The sequence below is a fragment of the Pituophis catenifer genome, unplaced genomic scaffold, assembly GCF_029215685.1.
Source record: "Pituophis catenifer annectens isolate HBS135680 unplaced genomic scaffold, rPitCat1.0.hap2 SCAF_8, whole genome shotgun sequence".
Lineage (NCBI taxonomy): Eukaryota > Metazoa > Chordata > Lepidosauria > Squamata > Colubridae > Pituophis > Pituophis catenifer.
In genome coordinates, this window is record NW_027256888.1 from 41890748 (window position 1) to 41898078 (window position 7331).

The following is a 7331-nucleotide window of genomic DNA, read 5'->3' on the forward strand; positions in this document are numbered from 1 at the left end:
AGTCCTTTGCTGTTTCCAGGGAAGCCCTGTGGGCCAGATCTAAGCACCCCGTGGGACAGATCCAGCCCCTGGGCCTTGAGTTTCACACCCCTGAGATAGACCTTCACTTACAACCAGTTATTTAATGATTGTTTGAAGTTACAATGGACCTCCCCAAAGCTATCACCCAGAATCAAAATTCTGACAGCTGCACCACCCCATAGTCATGGGATTGCATTTTAAGCTCTCAGCAACCAGCCACATTTATGGCCGTCTGCAGTGTCCTGCAATCACATATAAACAATTTACATTTTTTGCTGAAAACTGCCATGTACTTCCAGTTTCCAGCAAAAAACATCTATTGAAAACAATTGATTTGTTTAAGGGCTAAAGTGTTCGCTCTACAATTGCCGCATTCACTTAATGGATTACTGCAAAAAAGATAATTGGCCCCAGTCATGTGGTGATTAATGACTGGCATGACTTACAACTATAATTCTGGGTTCAATTATGGCCATAAGTCGAGGACTATCTGTATGTAGTTATTATTATTTATAAGAAGTACAGGTCTTCCTCTGCCTGTGGGTTTTTTAGAAGAAATGGATAGAATGGAATGTAATCCATTAGGACTGTACAACCTACTACAAACTCAGCAAAGGTAGTTACACAAACACTAGATAGGACCATAACATAAAAGCAGCACTGTACCAACACTAATGTTGTTTTGTCAGTGGACAAAACAACATTCTCATTAATGAGCTCTGAGGGTCCCTAAGACAACGGCTCTGGCTTTTTACTACTCGACAGGTGAATATGACTGCCTAGTCTGGTATAAATCAGCACACACTGGGAAAGAAGATGTTGCTTTGAATGAAGCTAGCTGAATTGTTACCTGATACGCCTTAAATCAGGGCTGTCAAACTCCTGGTCCATGGGCCGGATGCATCATGCGCAGTCTACACCTGGTTTAACGAAGGGGGGGAGAAATCCCGATAAGTCACATGACGCCACCGTGACAACGTGAGTTTGACACCCCTGCCTTAAATCTACTCCTCTAGATAAGATCTACCACCTAGCTGGAGCTGCCTAAAGCACTGCCCCACCTACTGTTCGCAGAGAAGAAGCAGCATACAGAGAGACTTAAATCAACTCTATCTAGACAACACCTTCTCTATGGTTTATAACCAGCTCATCAGAGATTAAAATCCAGGAAAACTTCCTTAGGCTGAAGAATTTGAAAGCAGAGTTAACCTATGGAAAGCACCAAAGCACCAATACTGGATGGAACCAATGGACGAACTGGCACCTGGGCCTAATGAAAGATAAGAAAGTATGGAAATATCATTGAATATACTGCACAACAAGATCCAGAGACACCCACAACAAATGGGGCTCTCTGGTGCCTTCTGCCCTTTGCAATTCTAGTGACAGGCAGACAACATATATGTAGACTTGTCCTTTGTGTCCTAATCAGTGTACCCCTCAGGACCTTATGGCAGCATGACAGAACACAATTAATGTTGCTAGTTTTTGGGCAAGATTTGTTTAACTTGTACATATTTTAATCTTGTACTTCCTCTTTTAAATATTGTATAGTATGCCTTATTTTAATTGTGATGCTTCTGATGCAAATAAACAAACATCAAAAACAACAGAAACTGTAGATTACCAAGTCCATCTTAAATTAGTTTTAGCCTAAAAAATTAACTAAAATCCTATGGTTTAATATTTCTGCATTTCAAATGCTAACCAATATCCAAAAATATTTTGGTTCCTATGTCCAAAAGGGCTTATGAAACTGTCATTAATATAGCAGATAGTAGATTGCTACAGAACCATACAAAATTCATGAGACAGGGAAGGTAGTGCTGTCAAAGCAAGAATGTTTTAAAAGCTACCTGTTCAACATCACATTTTCTATTAAAGGTTTAAGGTACAATACAAAACAGAAGATGGGTTGATTTGAAATACTAATTCCAACTATCCCAGTGAAAAATAAAGATTACCTATTTTTTTAAAAATAGCATCCTTAGTTATCTGCAACAAGACTATCAAACAACTTAATAGTGAAATTACTGCTGTCAGTGGTGGTTTGTAAATCTAAAAAAGAACTGCAGACATTATCAATATCAGATTTCACATCCTGATTTCTTATCAATCCACAGATTCTATCACCTCCAGCTCTAGCATCTAATATTAGGTTGAAAGGCCACCAAGCAAAAGCAAATACTGCATAAACATTCACTTTAAGCAGATTAGTTCTGCACCATCTTTGTGTGCAGACACAAAGTGCAACATCAACAGTAAATTAATGCAGGTTCTGCTCATTAATTTGGTTCACTGGGCTAAGTGTAACCCCCATCTGTCAGTATACAAGGAGTAAAAAAAAAAATAACCAAAGTGTTAGAAATCCCACTGAAATCATGTTTTTTAACCAGTCAAGTGAACAACCAAACTATGTATCAATAAAAACTATTTTATAGAATGGGATTTGACTTTTCATAAAGCAAAATAAATGTTGTATATCTAACAATCACATAATTTTATTTTGTGAGAAATAAAACTTGTAATAATATATTAACTATGATAATTTGAGCCTAAATAAAGATTCCAACTACATGAGCTGTTCAAAAAATGTTTTTGGTAAATCCCAACAAAACCAAGGAACTCATTACATTCGGAATTAAGCATTTTTTTTTTAATTTTAAGAAACTGCATTATAACTATAAAGCAACCAAGATGGGTTTATAGTTTTTTGAGAACAAAATACTCCTAGACCCAAATATATGCTTCCTTTGTTTTTGCAAATTTATACAAAATAGGCTTTGCCATAATGGTTTAATGTGGTTATTCTTTCAGAACAAAACAAACAAATAAATAAATGCAACACATTCCTAGTAGAATGGTTGCCAAAAGAATATATTCGAAAAGGACTGTCTTGAGGCCAGTAATTATGTTAAACAATATTGAACATGTGATGGTCTATTTAGGCCACCAAACAGGCCGATTTTTTTCTCAGTGCCAGAAGCCAAATTAAAACATCAAAGAAAAATAGTTGTCTGCTATCTAACATAAACAGATCCAATGAAACGGAATGCAACACCTCTCTGATGTTAAATTCCATTGTTCTTCATGTCAGGAAGTAATATGTATGCATAAAACAGGGTTTGTCCTACATTGGGTTGTTAGTGCAACTGGGAGGAAAAAAAGAAGAACATATATGATATAAAAGTAGTGTAGTGTAGTATAACCTTGGTAAGGAAATTACATAACATCTATATTTTCTGTTCTGAGAGTTTAATGGAAGATGGTCTCTATATATCATTCTGCTATATTATTCTTTAAGATGTCCCTCCATACAGCTAAACACAAAAACACCCACCCATACACCAACTTAAATCAATCTGAGGTCTGCACTCTGGAATAGACAGAACCGTCTTGAACAAGGTGTTCAAGAAAACTGCACTGGTTATTTGGTTTTGTGATTTACAGCAAATTTAATACAGATTTTAGATTTTACTCTCAGTTTCTTGTTCAGACCAAGCAATGCCAACATAAGAAACACAATCCTCAACAAAGGAGCATTGTATTGCCATATGACTTGAAATGCCACTCAATGCTGGCTATGATTGCCAGCATTACATAAATGACGTGACTTGTAATCACTACACTACTTGGAAGTAAAAAAAAATACACATACATAAAGAAGGTGAATATTAGTTATGTGTGTGTTGAAGACACTGCATTATTTGCTCAATTCTTTCTGAATAAGGAATATCTGTATATTGAAAGCACTGCTACAGATATTTTTGTTTAGCTAGTTTTGAAAAAGTGTGTTATGTGAAGCCAGCCACTTTTATAAACCATGCAGGAACTAAGCCACAAAGACTTTTTAAAATAATCTACGTTCTACCACAGGGATGTCAAACTCAAGGCCCGGGGGCTGGATCCAGCCCATGGGGTGCTTAGATCTGGCTCATGGGGCCACCCTGGAAACAGTGAAGGACCAGCCCATGGTGCTTCTGCCAGTGAAAACGTGTGGCCCTCTTGAGCTCCGTTTTCACTGGCAGATCACTTGGGCTGCCACAGGCGCCCCCAACATAAGTGACGTCGAGCTAGCCATGCCCACCCTGGCCACGCCCACCCTAGCTCCCTGAGGTCAAACACAACCCTGATGTGGCCCTCAATGAAATTGAATTTGACACCCCTATTCTAGCAGGAAGTGTGATCCTCCAAATAATCTGTTTTAAACAGCAAAAACAAAAGTTATAGTCTGTGATGGCTAAACACAGATTATGTATTTTTGTTACAGGAAGAATGCAAGATGTCCAATGTATAGTACTGATCCACTTCTCTCTCATGTTAATCACCACTGATTATTGTAAAACAGACCTAGACCAGTTTACTGGAATTTCCCATCTGACCCTTAAAAAGGATACCATCTGTGTTCACTGATTTCTTTATTTAAAGTATGTATGAAAAATTGTGCTTGAAGAAAAAAAAAAACTGGTTTGGGCTGGCCTTTTGCTTCCCAAAGACCAACTGACCTAGTACCTCAGAGAGAGAATGAGGAGAATTCATCTCCTCCAGCAAAGCCAGTTCTAACAAGGAAGAGGATTTATCTGCATCCTGTTCTTGCTCTGAGAACAGAGATTCCAGAGAAAGCCAGAGGCTTTCCCCAGATCAGATATACTACTTAGTAATGTATACAATCACTTACCCCTAGTTAAAAGTAGTTCAAATGACCTTTCAGGATGAAATAAGTTTGACAGGCAATTTTGAACTTTGCTTAGAATATTTCTGGCCTCTTTTTTCTCCAATTCACACTTAACCATTGAAGTGAAATGCCCTGATATTTTATTTCATTCTTACATGAGGCATCACAGCTTTTGTTTTGAATCAGACAAGCCAATGAATCCCTGGTCTTTGAGTAAACAGCACATACTGTCATGAAGTTTTAACTATAAATACACCATGCAACCAGCTTGAACCAACTCAACCCTGAAAACAGGACAAAATCACCCCAAGCTGTCCTTTACCTCACCCACAGTATAGATCAGGCAAAGCAGAAGTAAACAAGGGGTGGTGGTTGAGTTGCTAACATTCCTTCCATCTTATGCCTTTCATCATGCCTGCCTCATGTTAAAGTCTAAACTGACTTTAGAACAAGTACCTTGCAACAGAATCCTTTCATGGGACTCTGGAACAGCGCCTATGAACAGAATAGAAAGTGCCGTCAAAGGGATTTTTGCGTGGGATCCTAAGCTAGTCAGCCTTTCCTGGGGGGTGGGGTTCCGATTTTCTTTTACATCAGCCACATAAGAGCTCAGATTCAACAGCGGCATTTCCCTGGCGGAAAAGAGTCGCTGACAGGAAAAATTGCATCAGCTGAACATCTGCCAGCCACGCGGGTATTACTGGCACAGGACGAGATGCGGTGGCATCCAGGATCGCGACAAACGAGAAAGTCCAGAGACCAGCAAGCGATTCACACCTTATCCTTAACCCCTCCACGCTTTCCACAGCCTTTTGGTCAGCAACTCCCCGGTTTTTTTTCGCTCCCCTCCCTCCCCACACCGCCGCTTCCCTGCCACGCAATCTGCTTTTCCCAAGAGCGCCCTCTTTTCACCGCCTTGCTCTCCCCGCCACCTCCCGTGCCTAAATAAACTGTCCCCACGTGCTCATGGAAAGAAAAACACTTTCCACGGAATGCTGCTTTTGTTTTTTAAAATCCCTCCCCAACTCTCAGCGGGAAGCCTTATTAAGCGGAGGGGAGGGAAACTTCGCTTCGCCCGGCAGTTCTAGGCAAAGCGCCCGCAGAGAGGAGTCTGTGCGCGCGTGTGTGTGTATGCGCAGGGGAAAGAAGCGCGGGGGAAGGGTGGGTGGGAAGGAACGAGGGGGCGAAGAGATGCTTCCACTCACTGGAGCCGTCTGAAATACTGGCGGGCGGACAGGCGGACTTGCGGCAAGCGGAGGCGCGGAGCTGCGGGTGCTTCGAGAGGGGAGCCCGTCCAGCGCTGGCTGCTCACTCGACAGCGAGCCGGCCGAAGAAAGAACTCAGGGTTCCGAAATTCTTTGGCGCGTGGCCCCGCCCCCACATTCCACTCGGGCCGCCCCCCTCACAGGCCCCCTTGCCTTCCCACGCCCCGGAGAGCTGATGAACACGGGGAGTCCGCCCAGCCCTTCTAGCCAATGGCGAGGCGAGGCAGTGGCTGGCAGGTCCTCGCGCGCTGTCGGCGTTCCTGCCTGCAGGAATTGGACGGTCTCCCAAGTTGTCTTGGAAAGGGGACTGGGATGGCTTGACTCATGGAAAGGAGCGCCCTGCGAAAAATTGCGAGTTTCATATCGCGGCCCTTCCTGTTCATTGGCAAGCCTACGGGCTCCAACTCTCTCCCCCAATTAATAGCCTATTTATTCATAGAGAGCAATGACGCATTGGAAACTATACGGTAGTACGGTACTAACGATAACCTCGGGCTGTGAACGCACCTGGACGTATGTTGTGTTGGCGTGACAACATGCTTGCATTCCCGAGTTCTGTTCGAAGGCATGCTTAATTTAAGAAGTCTCTCTGGCATCAGGTGTTTGTTTGTTTTTTCCTTCCTGGAAATAAATGTCGGTGTTAATGGATGAGTAAGTTTTGCCTTGTAAGTAATGGTAGATAATCAGAGGATCAAGTTTTTAAAGATCTTACCCTTTAAAACAAAATATGTTTTAAAACAAGAACAACTCCTGAGAAGTGCAGTTCCGGGCAAAAAAAATTCCTGAAGAATTCTGTTTTGTAAAACAATATCTATTCTCCAAACACTTATTAATTAATGTGTTAGATGCTATTAGTTTATTTACAAGACTTACAGACGTCTCTACTCACCAGATTTTGAGTGGCATACAACTCCCAAACTACATAAACGTTTAATTCAAATTCGAATATATACAACAGAGCTCCAATAAAGTTTTCCCAATTTTGGTCATTTCCAGATGCAGGGACTTTATTTCTCTGGTACTGGGGACCTCTGGGAATTGAAGTCCACTCATTTGGAAGTTGCCAAGGCTGGGAATTAATAGTTTAATAAATAATAGTTAAGTGCTCAGAATTTCCAATTTAGTAAATGATCGTTCAGGTCGGTGACCATTCCAGAAAAAAAAAGTCGGAAATGTTTTCTTCTTTGGGGGATTTTTAGCCATCTTATCATGAAGCTGAAAAATTGTACACTACTTTGGAAATCTTAAATTGGTTTAATACAAATACTGTGATAGTAGGACAGCATACTTGCATATTCTTTAGTGAACTGTCATTTCAGTTCTCCAGCAACTCCATTTGCTTCCAATCTCATAGAATTCTGTGTCCAAAG

General features: G+C 41.1%; 1 protein-coding gene across 1 annotated transcript in view; it reads right to left on the minus strand.

The window, feature by feature from the left end:
• Positions 1–5983, minus strand: part of SLC7A2 (solute carrier family 7 member 2) — a 52905-nt gene extending 46922 nt beyond the window's left edge. Inside the window, exon 1 of the mRNA XM_070948990.1 lies at positions 5902–5983. The gene's annotated coding sequence lies outside the window, so the exon portion shown is untranslated. The remainder of the gene's footprint in view (positions 1–5901) is intronic.
• Positions 5984–7331: the final 1348 nt, after the last annotated feature.